Here is a 13,541-nt window from a genome sequence, read left to right as displayed (position 1 = left end):
CATTGACTTATGATGGTGGGGTCACGAAAATGACCTGACCTCATATGACCTTTAGGAAAAATCCGAGATATACAAGTTGTGAGACTCAAAATGGATACTAGATCCTGCAAATTGGGAATGCAAATGGGAACAAATTTGGCACCTCTTCTTTTTGTATTTTGCACGTGCAGTGGGGGTCACTCACATAGATCAAGAGTATCCGACCTTTGGTAGAAGGGATGCAGCTACCCTACAAAAATTACCGCAAGACAATCGCCCAAGCGGCTGCTGAGATACGAGCCTCTCAAAATCACTACTTTTGCAAGACAGCTTGAACACCCTTGACTTTTCACGTGGCACGTGCCACGACGGTCACTGAGATGTATCAAAAGTAGTCAATTACGGGGTAGAAGGGATGGGGCTACCCAGCAAAAAAAAAAAAAGAAAGACCGCAAGCCAATCGGTCTAGCGGTTGCTGAGATATAAGCCTCTCAAAAGCGTTACAGGCCGGGCCGGGCCGGGCTGGGCCGCTCATACTGAGATTTTTCCGTTATATTGAAAAAACTCACTTCGCTCGCTGCGCTCGCTCGCTCGTAACTACTAAGTAAATGTTCAAACGGATGCCAGGAACATGTAAAACTCGAAACAGTGAATCAAGGTCCTCAAAGATCAATGACCCTTACCTGACCTTTACGTGACCTTGGCACCCACCGTAATGCATGCCGCATGGGACGAACATCATTTGACATGTTTGGACGTTTACAACACAAAAAAGACTGGAAACGCGCGGATAATATGATCTGACATAGGTACGCTGAATCGCGATTTCGGTCAAACATGGTCTCGAGAAAAAGGCCAGGGGTCAAAGGTCATTTGGGTCAAGTTCATGAAAGAAAAAGAGTATGTGTAAAATTGATCAACTCTTAGGTACTGAAAGTTTCGTCGCGATCGTCCGCTTTTTGAGCGAGATTATTTGCGAAAAACCGAGGGGGCGGGACGCGGGTCCATCCAACTACCCCTGAAGAAAGGCGGGGAAAACGGCAATCGAAAGCTCTCAACAAGGCGGATCTTGAGAGCCCAAATTTTTTGGCTTAAGTAGGTCAGAGGTCAGGTCAAGGTCAGGTCAGGGGTACAAAATGCAAGTTTTTACAGTATCGGCCTTGCAACGTAGTTGCCGAAGAATGGACTGAGACTGATTGCCCAAAACGTGTTCTTAGACTACGAAGACAATATTTGTTGCATACAATGTCATTCAAAGGTCAAGGTCAAGGTGAGGTCAGGTCAGGTCACCAAAAACAAAATATAGAAAAGGGCATGTGCGACACATGTTTATGGGTCATTTTACTCATAGAATTCAATAGGCACACTCAATAAGTGATATGGACCACCTCTGGATGAATTTCAGGTCGAGGTCAGGTCAAGGTCAGGTCAAGTGAGGTCAAATTTTGAAGTTGGTTGTTTAGGTCTAAAAAGGTGTCTATCTGATGCAGTTTTTCACGGCAAATCGAATGGTGCTATTTTTGCTTCCGTACGAGGTCTAGAACTTTAAAAAAAACATTTTTTTTCAAAAATTGTGTGTTTCGTGACGTCATAAAATTTTGAATAACTCCCACATTTATGAACCGATTTTTCTAAAAATTGGTATGTAGGTGCACATAGACCACTTCTCTGACATATATTCCGTTTTTTTGATGCACTCAAATTTTTGGATTTTGTAATTATTTTCCCAAAAAGTCAGCTTTTTGGAAAAAATTGGGCCAAAATCCGAAATTTTCAAAAAACCGAGATAGTCATTTGATAGACAAAGTAGAATCACGTATAACCTTTTTGTTACGTCTTGATTCCTTTAAAAATGAAGATGTTGGCGGCGTTTGAAATTTTGCGGTTTTTGAGGCGAAAATGGCGAATATAATGTCACTAAAACGTCAATTTCTCAATTTTTCCGACGGATTTCGCTCAAATTTTCAGGGAACGTGTCAAATTGATGTTTGATAAGGTGCTGAAAGTTTGACGTCGCTGGCGTACCGTGTTTAGAAGTTATTGGCGAAAAACTGGAGGGGGCAGATTCTACCCCCCCCCCTCCAGCGGGGCGCGGGTTAACCCTATTCCTGGCGGGGGGCTCAGGAGCCCCCCTGAGGTTTTTTGGTTATTTCTCCCAAACGCTTTGAGCTAGGAAGCTCAAATTTTCTGACTTTTCCTAAAAGGCTTTTACGCAACATTTCTGAAAATTTTGAGTTGATCTGACCTCAGGTCAGGTCACTAGAGGCGGTTTGGTGACCCTACCTCATAAAAGTTTGCAACCACGCCAGAGCTAGAGTTTTTGACCGATCAATTTCTTCTCTTCAGGCTTAAGTTAGGGTACCAGTATGTGCAATTTGTATATCTCAGAATTTTCATATCTGTGACCTGAGGCCAGGCCAGACTCGTGACCTTTACGTTGCAAGCCTATGGGAAAATATTGAAACGCCTCCTGTTTCGTGTAAACGAGTCAAAACCACCCACTTCTTTCAGTATTATGGAAGATGATCTCATCGGTGATAATCCTGGTGCCGCTAATTGACAGGGGCACCGGCAAAGGTCATCTGAGGTCATGTGGCGTCATAAATCGTTTTTCTGTCAATAAATCACGACATGATGGTGCTAAAGACTTGTAAGTGGTACCAAACTGCTCGCCTGGTCAAGGCGCGTCGTTTGGTATGCAGCATGACCATACCCCACAACCTCATTGATGAATGACCTGACCTTGACCTCAGGTCAAATTTCAAATTGACCTGTGAAGGTCATCACATACTTATTTCGCATCGCCTCGGCGAGAGCAACAAAAATGTATTGGTTTTATGTCTCTATGTTTCTTAGTTTAAAAGTTATATAGGTAACTAATTCCAAAACATTTTATCGTTGATGACCTCTGGTGACCTCAATATTGACCTGACCTGAGAATAGTTAATGTAAAAGTTGTAGATCTTTAAACGACCTATCAAACGCTGTTCGCCGTTTGTCGCTGCGATGTGTAGTTTTTGTGATCTGAAGGGGGGCCGAATCGGCCCCCCCCCGCGCCAGTTTCTTGTCCCGGCGGAGCCCGCCAGGAATAGGGTTAAAACACTAAAATAAAGTCATGATATGAACATATTTGCTGTTAAAGAGATTTTTGTAGATTTAGTCCATATAACAGTGTTCGCCACGGGCCGCAAAATCCCAGTCCAGCCCGACCCAGGCCCATGGGTTGACAGCCCGGCCCAGCGCGAACCCATGCATAGTAAAATTGTTGAAGCCCAGCCCGGTCTAGCCCGTCCAGCCCGGACTAGCCCGTCAAAAATGAATGGATCATGGACACCAAACAGGTATTACATATGTCACCAATAGGCGCAAAGAAACAATCTTTTGGGAGCAGCATGCACAATGCACATTGCACATATATGCTTTCATTCGTTTTTTTAGTCTTGCGCAGTAATAAGCTAGTTTTTGTTTTTAGCTCAGCCGCGAACCTCCTTTACAGTCCTTGTCCCAGCCCATCCACACTCACCACAGCCCATCGATTATTTATATTTGAGGGCCCAGCCCAGCCCGTGACCTAGCCCAGCCCATGATACACTGCCATATAAGTCCACTCGCCAGAAAGCCCGTCGTGAAAACGGCTATTTTTCGGCAGACTGGCTTCCGCTTCGGGTATAACTTTGAGCCATTCAGTTAGCGATGTCGATTCTACTCCGGAGTCGGAGTTAGTAAGATTTTGGTGACTCTGGGTTCAACTCCGATTCTACTGTCCTGGCCTCAGACCCATTCTAATCTTGCTCCACCCCATCATTCAGATCGCAAATTCTAAGATCGATGGAGATCCTATATCGATAAAAACACGCATCGATCTAATGCGAAAAGGCTCCAGACCGGTCACACGTGGAAGAGATTATACCATGGAGCAGTATGTTTTTCCCTGGCGGCGTTTCAAGCTAACAGGCCGGTTACCTTAGTGTTCGTGCAAGTATCTCTATGTAGGAGACGAGAATTATTGACTTCACGTGTGAAACCTCAGAAATTAGTGAAAAGCCTGTGTGAATACCACCGTCACTTATTTTCCTCCTCAGTAGCAGTAACCTTGGCAGTAACAGCGGGAGGTCTGGGAGAGGGTCAAAGCGTCCAACCCTTCCGGCGCCCGTGCCTTCGCTATCGCTTTCAGGAACACGCGCGCGGCCGCTATTGTGCGCCCGTCAAACCCAGCCCGCCCTTTGACAGCGGGCGGGTCATCAGCGGTCCGCCCGCGTCCCTTCCTGTGACGTCACTACGGTCCTGGAACGCAAGCGAAGCGTAGCCCAGCGGTGCATTGTTGTCATTGTTGTGGGTACATAGGCATTAAAAACAATCAGCTCTGCTAGCATCATGTCTCTCTCGTCCAATGGTGTAGAATGGTGTGTAATTTGACCTCCAAAGATGAACATTTTTTAAGGTCGAGCTCATGACCTGACCGGTAAAACTCATGTGGCATCCCAATCGATTGCCTAATGTAAAACTGAACGCATTGCAGCTGTTTTTACTGTTCTTCCACGTCTCTTGCGCATGTCAGTTGTCCAAAAGTGCTTTTTTTCGACTGCTTAACCCTCGACGGACGCCGCCACAAGGAGGGGGGGGGGGGGTGTATGCAACCATCCACTAAGGTTTTTCGCGAATAACTCGCGTAAAAAGCGGCCGATCGCGACGAAACTTTCAGTACTCTCGCGTTAATCAATGTTACACCTCCCCTCAAATTTTCATGACCCTGACCTTAATGACCTTTGACCTGTGACCTACTTTTCAAAACCATTTTTGGCCGGAATCGCGATTCGGCGTATGTCGGCTCGCATTAGCCGCGCGTTTGCAGTCTTTTCGTGGTTTTAGGCGTTCAAACATGGGACATGATGTTGCTCCCATGCATTAGGGTGGGTGTCAATGTCACCGGAAGGTCAGGTCAGGTCATTGACCTTTGATGACCTCGGTTCACTTTTTCGAGTTTAACATGTTTCTAGGACAGTTTTGGATGGAACTGAATTCGAATTTAATAGCAACCATATGAACATTTACGAAGTAGTTTTGGCACCTTCGTAAGATGGTACGAAGCTGTCAGAGGCGGTTGCCACCTACCTACTACGAATACCCTTACTTGTTGACCTGACCTGACCTGACCCGACCTGGCCTAAATGCATGAAGACATCATCTGTGATCAAAACTAACATGATATTCGTAATCAGCACCCCGAAAACCCTCGTAGCAGCCACGCTTTACGACTTTCTAACAGGTCCCGATTTTCCCGACTTTTGGGTCATTAACCTGACCTGGAAGGTCAACCGATGACCTAGGACCCTAAAATTGGGATCATCGGCTTCCTCTCGTCACGGGCAACACGCTCGTTTTTTTTCGCGAAGCTCTAGCTCGATCAGGGGCGAAACGCGAGGGGGGTCGGGGGGTCGTGTGCCGTCGAAGGACGCAAAATGGCCTGTGCTGGCAAGGGTTAAAAAGATTTCGCTTCGCTTGCGCGGTTCGTTCGCTCGTATATTTCTCCTTCGTTTCAACCCTCGCCCGTTTTCGTGTTTGCCAGCGTCTAACGTATATGGGGGGGGGGGGGGGTCCGTTGGACTCTCCTTGCCGTTTGGCCTGTGATGGAGCTAGAGCTTCGCAGAAAAAAACGAGCGCGTTGCCCGCGACGAAAGTAAGCCGATGATACCCAATTTTATGGTCTTATTTATGTCACTGGTTGACCTTCCAGGTCAGGTCAATGACCCAAAAATCGGAAAAATCGGGACTTGCTGGAAGTTCGTAAAGTGAGGTTGAAAAAGGGATTTTGCGGGGTGCTGAACACGTAGTTTATGTTAGCTTTGATCACATACCTTTGATGTCTTAATGTATTTAGGCCAGGTCGGGTCAGGTCAGGTCAGGTCAACCAGTAGGTTACCTGCCGGCCATCCATAGCAGGTGTTGACCACTATTGACAGCTTCGTAGCATACAAGGGCACCAAAACTAGGTACTTCATAAATCTCCAAATGGGAATTCGAAATCAACTCCAGAAACTACCCTAGAAACATGCAAAACTCGAAATAGTGAAGCAAGGTCATCAAAGGTCAATGACCTTGACCTGACCTTCACGAGACCTTGAAACCCACACCAAAAAAGATTGGAAATTGCGCGGATAATGTGAGCCTCAGCCGACATACGCCAATTACGATTCCGGTCGAACATGGTCTCGAGAATCAGACCACAGGTCAAAGGTTATTGAGGTCAGGGCCATTAAATTTTAAGAGTATGTGTAAAATTGATTAACTTGAGGGTACTGAAAGTTTCGTCGCGATCGGCCACTTTTTGCGCGAATTATTGGCGAAAAAACGGGAGGGGGTTCGTTCGACCCCGCTATATGTAAGTGCGAGTGTTTAGTCACTAAAAAGCTGTCTTTAACCCGCGCACCGACGGGGGGCGGATATCCGCCCCCCTGAGGTTTTTCGCGAATATCGGGAAAACCGCGGCGCGTAGCGCCGCGAAATTTGGTATGACTATTCCCTTATCAATTTTACACATGGTGTGCAAGTTTGAACCTCCTACCTTTCAAGGTCAGGTCACCAGGTCACTTTGAATGACCCAACCTCAAGTCACTTTTTTGCAACTTTGTCACCGTGCCAGAGCTACAGTAGATGTCGGAGGCCTTTGAAAGTCGCAGGGTGTTATTAGGTCATTAGTAGCTACAATTTGTATATCTCGGAATTTTGATATCGGTGACCTAAGGTCAGGTCAATTTCGCGACCTCCCCATTATAAGTCAATGGGGGAAAAATCAACTCCCTGTTTTTACCACTAAAACGGGTCGGAATGGCCCCATATACCATACATGACTTCATATACGATCAACCTTCACTACCTTGAGGTCTGTTTTGCTGTTGGGCAGCTGTGAGGTCATGTGACGTCATCAAAGGTCACCAAAGGTTTTTGGCCAATAACTCCGTACAGGAACAAGATACAGACGCGTGGATGGTCTCATTGTGTTCAGCTCGTCAAGACACATCGAATGATATACATGATGACCTCGAGGTCACGTGACCTGAGGTCAACCTTTGACCTTGACCTTTCGAGGTCAACATATATATCATTCGATGCGGATTGACGAGAGGATCACGATGATGCCCTTAGTTTGTTCCTATCTTGACTAATTCGAAAGTTATTCGAGAAAAACTCTCTCCATATTTAGCGCCGCCATTTTGACTTTTTCGACCCCTGTGACGTCATCTTTGACCTGACCTGAAAATGACCTTAGTAAAAATTGTAGATCTTGACCGTGCGTATCCGATGCCGTTTACCGCTTGTCGCTATCTTGCTTCGTTCTCGAGATCTCAGGGGGGGGGGGTGGTCATCCGCCCCCCCCCCCGTCGGTACTAAGTTGGCGCAGACCCCCGTCGGTGCGCGGGTTAAAGTAAAAAAGGTTATTCCTCGAGCTGAGAGGCCAAAGTTGTACAGTTGGAGCAGGTACTTAAACACATCATGTAGGTATGTGCTTACATGCATGCATACATTCTCGAATTAAACATCAATAATACCCACTAAACTTAAAGGCATATTGCTCTTTGGAACGTCGCTTTCGGTATGGGGATATCATGGATCTGAGCCAGCTGACACGGGTGACACCCCCTCAGTGGGGTTCTGGCTAGGTGTGAGTTGGATCACCCACCATCACAATGGGCGGTTCCTCAAAACCAGCGTAATTGATCGGTGTGAGGCGGCGACGTGAGGCACGCGAGTGCGGGACCGTCCCCATGCCGTGGTGGTCCGGGTGTGGTCCGGGTCAGGGGAGCAGCCCCCTCCCCGCGCGGCGGGCGGTCGCCCATTCATCCGCGACCCCAGCGCCATGATGTCCGTGAACTTAGCGACGTATACGTATACGTATTCAGCGACGAATTCCAAATCACTTCAGATTCATGGCATGGGTTAGGTTGACCATGCTGAACACGAATATGACATTTATTTTAACTTTTGAGTTGATCTTCATGGTTAAAATCCGGTTTAAATGACGGGGAACCGCATAACCTCGCGAAAATAAAAACCTACGAATTCCAAAGTATATGCAAAATGTAGAGCTCATCCAGATCTAACGTCCGTGGAAGAATCCAAGCTCGTGGCTCTTTAACTTCATGGTTAAAATCCGGTTTAAATGACGGGGAACCGCATAACGTCGCGAAAATAAAAACCCACGAATTCCAAAGTATGTGCAAAATGTAGAGCTCATCGAGATCTAACGTCCGTGGAAGAATCCAAGCTAGTGGCTCTTTAACTTCATGGTTAAAATCCGGTTTAAATGACGGGGAACCGCATAACGTCGCGAAAATAAAAACCCACGAATTCCAAAGTATATCCAAAATGTAGAGCTAATCCAGATCTAACGTCCGTGGAAGAATCCAAGCTCGTGGCTCAACGCCTTCATGGTTAAAATCCGGTTTAAATGACGGGGAACCGCATAACGTCGCGAGAATAAAAACCCACGAATTCCAAAGCATGTGCAAAATGTAGAGCTCATCCAGGTCTAACGTCCGTGGCAGAATCCAAGCTCGTGGGTCTTTAACTTCATGGTTAAAATCCGGTTTAAATGACGGGGAACCGCATAACGTCGCGAAAATAAAAACCCACGAATTCCAAAGTATGTGCAAAATGTAGAGCTCATCCAGATCTAACGTCCGTGGAAGAATCCAAGTTCGTGGCTCTTTAACTTCATGGTTAATATCTGGTTTAAATGACGGGGAACCGCATAACGTCGCGAAAATAAAAACCCACGAATTCTAAAGTATGTGCAAAATGTAGAGCTCATCCAGTTCTAATGTCCGTGGAAGAAACCATATTCGTGGCTCTTTAACTTCATGGTTAATATCTGGTTTAAATGACGGGGAACCGCATAACGTCGCGAAAATAAAAACCCACGAATTCCAAAGTATATCCAAAATTTAGAGCTAATCCAGATCTAACGTCCGTGGAAGAAACCATATTCGTGGCTCTTTAACTTCATGGTTAATATCTGGTTTAAATGACGGGGAACCGCATAACGTCGCGAAAATAAAAACCCACGAATTCCAAAGTATATCCAAAATTTAGAGCTAATCCAGATCTAACGTCCGTGGAAGAATCCAAGCTCGTGGCTCAACGCCTTCATGGTTAAAATCCGGTTTAAATGACGGGGAACCGCATAACGTCACGAAAATAAAAACCCACGAATTCCAAAGTATGTGCAAAATGTAGAGCTCATCCAGATCTAACGTCCGTAGCAGAATCCAAGCTCGTGGGTCTTTAACTTCATGTTAAAATCTGGTTTAAATGACGGGGAACCGCATAACGTCGCGAAAATAAAAACCCACGAATTCCAAAGTATGTGCAAAATGTAGAGCTCATCCAGATCTAACGTCCGTGGCAGAATCCAAGCTCTTGACTCTAACTTCATGGTTAAAATCCGATTTAAATGACGGGGAACCGCATAACGTCGCGAAAATAAAAACCCACGAATTCCAAAGTATGTGCAAAATGTAGAGCTCATCGAGATCTAACGTCCGTGGAAGAATCCAAGCTCGTGGCTCTTTAACTTCATGGTTAAAATCCGGTTCAAATGACGGGGAACCGCATAACGTCGCGAAAATAAAAAAACCACTAATTCCAAAATATGTGCAAAATGTAGAGCTCATCCAGATCTAACGTCCGTGGAATAATCCAAGTTCGTGGCTCTTTAACTTCATGGTTAATATCTGGTTTGAATGACGGGGAACCGCATAACGTCGCGAAAATAAAAACCCACGAATTCCAAAGTATGTGCAAAATGTAGAGCTCATCCAGATCTAACGTCCGTGGCAGAATCCAAGCTCGTGGCTCTTTAACTTCATGGTTAAAATCCGGCTTAAATGACGAGGAACCGCATAACGTCGCGAAAATAAAAACCCACGAATTCCAAGGTATGTGCAAAATGTAGAGCTCATCCAGATCTAACGTCCGTGGAAGAATCCAAGCTCGTGGCTGTTTAACTTCATGGTTAAAATCCGGTTTAAATGACGGGGAACCGTCATTTAAACGAGCTTGGACGGGGAACGAGCTTGGATTCTTCCACGGACGTTAGATCTGGATGAGCTCTACATTTTGCATATACTTTGGAATTCGTGGGTTTCTATTTTCGCGACGTTATGCGGTTCCCCGTCATTTAAACCAGATTTTAACCATGAAGTTAAAGACCCACGAGCTTGGATTCTGCCACGGACGTTAGATCTGGATGAGCTCTACATTTTGCACATACTTTGGAATTCGTGGGTTTTTATTTTAGTGACGTTATGCGGTTCCCCGTCATTTAAACCGGATTTTAACCATGAAGGCGTTGAGCCACGAGCTTGGATTCTTCCACAGACGTTAGATCTGGATTAGCTCTACATTTTGGATATACTTTGGAATTCGTGGGTTTTTATTTTCGCGACGTTATGCGGTTCCCCGTCATTTAAATCAGATATTAACCATGAAGTTAAAGAGCCACGAACTTGGTTTCTTCCACGGACGTTAGAACTGGATGAACTCTACATTTTGCACATACTTTGGAATTCGTGGGTTTTTATTTTCGCGACGTTATGCGGTTCCCCGTCATTTAAACCAGATATTAACCATGAAGTTAAAGAGCCAAAAACTTGGATTCTTCCACGGACGTTAGATCTGGATGAGCTCTACATTTTGCACATACATTGAAATTCGTGGGTTTTTATATTCGCGACGTTATGCGGTTCCCCGTCATTTAAACCGGATTTTAACCATGAAGTTAAAGAGCCACGAGCTTGGATTCTGCCACGGACGTTAGATCTGGATGAGCTCTACATTTTGCACATACTTTGGAATTCGTGGGTTTTTATTTTCGCGACGTTATGCGGTTCCCCGTCATTTAAACCGGATTTTAACCATGAAGTTAAAGAGCCACGAGCTTGGATTCTTCCACGGACGTTAGATCTCGACGAGCTCTACATTTTGCACATACTTTGGAATTCGTGGGTTTTTATTTTCGCGACGTTATGCGGTTCCCCGTCATTTAAACCGGATTTTAACCATGAAGTTAAAGAGCCACGAGCTTGGATTTTTCCACGGACGTTAGATCTGGATGAGCTCTACATTTTGCACATACTTTGGAATTCGTGGGTTTTTATTTTCGCGACGTTATGCGGTTCCCCGTCATTTAAACCAGATATTAACCATGAAGTTAAAGAGCAACGAACTTGGTTTCTTCCACGGACGTTAGATCTGGATGAGCTCTACATTTTGCGCATACTTTGGAATTCGTGGGTTTTTATTTTCGCGACGTTATGCGGTTCCCCGTCATTTAAACCAGATATTAACCATGAAGTTAAAGAGCCACGAACTTGGATTATTCCACGGACGTTAGATCGGGATGAGCTCTACATTTTGCACATACTTTGGAATTCGTGGGTTTTTATTTTCGCGACGTTATGCGGTTCCCCGTCATTTAAACCAGATATTAACCATGAAATTAAAGAGCCACGAACTTGGATTATTCCACGTACGTTAGATCTGGATGAGCTCTACATTTTGCACATACTTTAGAATTCGTGGGTTTTTATTTTCGCGACGTTATGCGGTTCCCCGTCATTTAAACCAGATATTAACCATGAAGTTAAAGAGCCACGAGCTTGGATTCTGCCACGGACGTTAGATCTGGATGAGCTCTACATTTTGCACAATTTTTGGATTTCGTGGGTTTTTATTTTCGCGACGTTATGCGGTTCCCCGTCATTTAAACCGGATTTAAACCATGAAGGCGTTGAGCCACGAACTTGGATTCTTCCACGTACGTTAGATCTCGATGAGCTCTACATTTTGCACATACTTTGGAATTCGTGGTTTTTTATTTTCGCGACGTTATGCGGTTCCCCGTCATTTAAACCGGATTTTAACCATGAAGTTAAAGAGCCAAGAGCTTGGATTCTTCCACGGACGTTAGATCTGGATGAGCTCTACATTTTGCACATACTTAAGAATTCGTGGGTTTTTATTTTCGCGACGTTATGCGGTTCCCCGTCATTTAAACCGGATTTTAGCCATGAAGGCGTTAAGCCACGAGCTTGGATTCTACCACGGACGTTAGATCTGGATGAGCTCTACATTTTGCATATACTTTGGAATTCGTGGGTTTTTATTTTCGCGACGTTATGCGGTTCCCCGTCATTTAAACCAGATATTAACCATGAAATTAAAGAGCCACGAACTTGGATTATTCCACGTACGTTAGATCGGGATGAGCTCTACATTTTGCACATACTTTGGAATTCGTGGGTTTTTATTTTCGCGACGTTATGCGGTTCCCCGTCATTTGAACCGGATTTTAACCATGAAGTTAAAGAGCCACGAGCTTGGATTCTTCCACGGACGTTAGATCTCGATGAGCTCTACATTTTGCGCATACTTTGGAATTCATGGGTTTTTATTTTCGCGACGTTATGCGGTTCCCCGTCATTTAAATCAGGGCCTCGGCTAAGGAATTTTGACTACTGGGGCAAATCGTCAAAGTGTGTTGGCGCCCTGCTGGGGGGGGGGGGGGTGTTTGAACACCTACGGTTTTTCCTGCGGTTTTTCGCGGATATCTAAAAAAACGGCGGCGCTCCATCACCCATCAATTTTACACGTGTTGTAAAAATCTCAGACCAAGGTCATTCAAGATCAGGTCAACAGGTCACTTCAAGTGACCTCACCTCATGAAATGTTTCCATGTATGCCGTAGCTACACCGAGTGACCGATCGCTTTGAAACTTTCAGCGATTGATAAGGGCAACAGCATGTACAAAATTTATATCTCGGAATTTTTATATCGGTGACCTAAGGTCAGCTCACTTTTGCGACCGATCTATTATAAGTCAATGGGAGAAATTCAAAACCACCTCTTTTGGACGAAAGTTATTCTAAACACTATAAAACACTGTACGTGACTTTGACACACTGAACATGAAAATAGCACCCGTGACCCTTTTTTATGCCCCTGAGGTCATCTCAGTTCACGAATGGTATCTAACAGTCTTTTGAAAAAGATGCATGCTAGAGCAATGAAAATGCCTTAGTTGTGTTTGGTTAGACGATGCAGATCGACTGATATGCAACATGACAATTTCCGGTCAGATCATGACTTGAACCTGAGGTCGAATTTTCAAGTTGACCTTCAAGGTCAAATTGTAGTTAATTTGATGCGTCTTGACGAGAGGAACACGATGTCGGATAAAAGAAAGCGCTTGCATTGGGCCTTGGCTCGTGCAAGGCATGAGTCAAAAGTTATTGCAGAAAAACTGTTTCCCCTAAATCGTCTTTTTAGTAGTTCGTTAGGCGGCACGGGCGGACATCGATAGCAGCGCCTCTATCGGTCACTAGGGAAAGCTGGGCTGTAGGCGACGAAATACCGGCTGAGTTGTCACAAGTTAAATAGGTTTATAGACATCCGTCTTGTGAAAAAGTTGAACTTTTGCCTTCAATATTTCTACAGGCAATTTTAGAAGTGCCTTCACATAGATTACAAAACCGTTTAAATTATTTTATTCACTTCAAGCCTT

Source organism: Amphibalanus amphitrite, unplaced genomic scaffold, assembly GCF_019059575.1.
Source record: "Amphibalanus amphitrite isolate SeventyFive unplaced genomic scaffold, NRLGWU_Aamphi_draft 000001F_arrow, whole genome shotgun sequence".
NCBI lineage: Eukaryota > Metazoa > Arthropoda > Thecostraca > Balanomorpha > Balanidae > Amphibalanus > Amphibalanus amphitrite.
Note: the sequence above shows the minus strand (reverse complement) of the source record.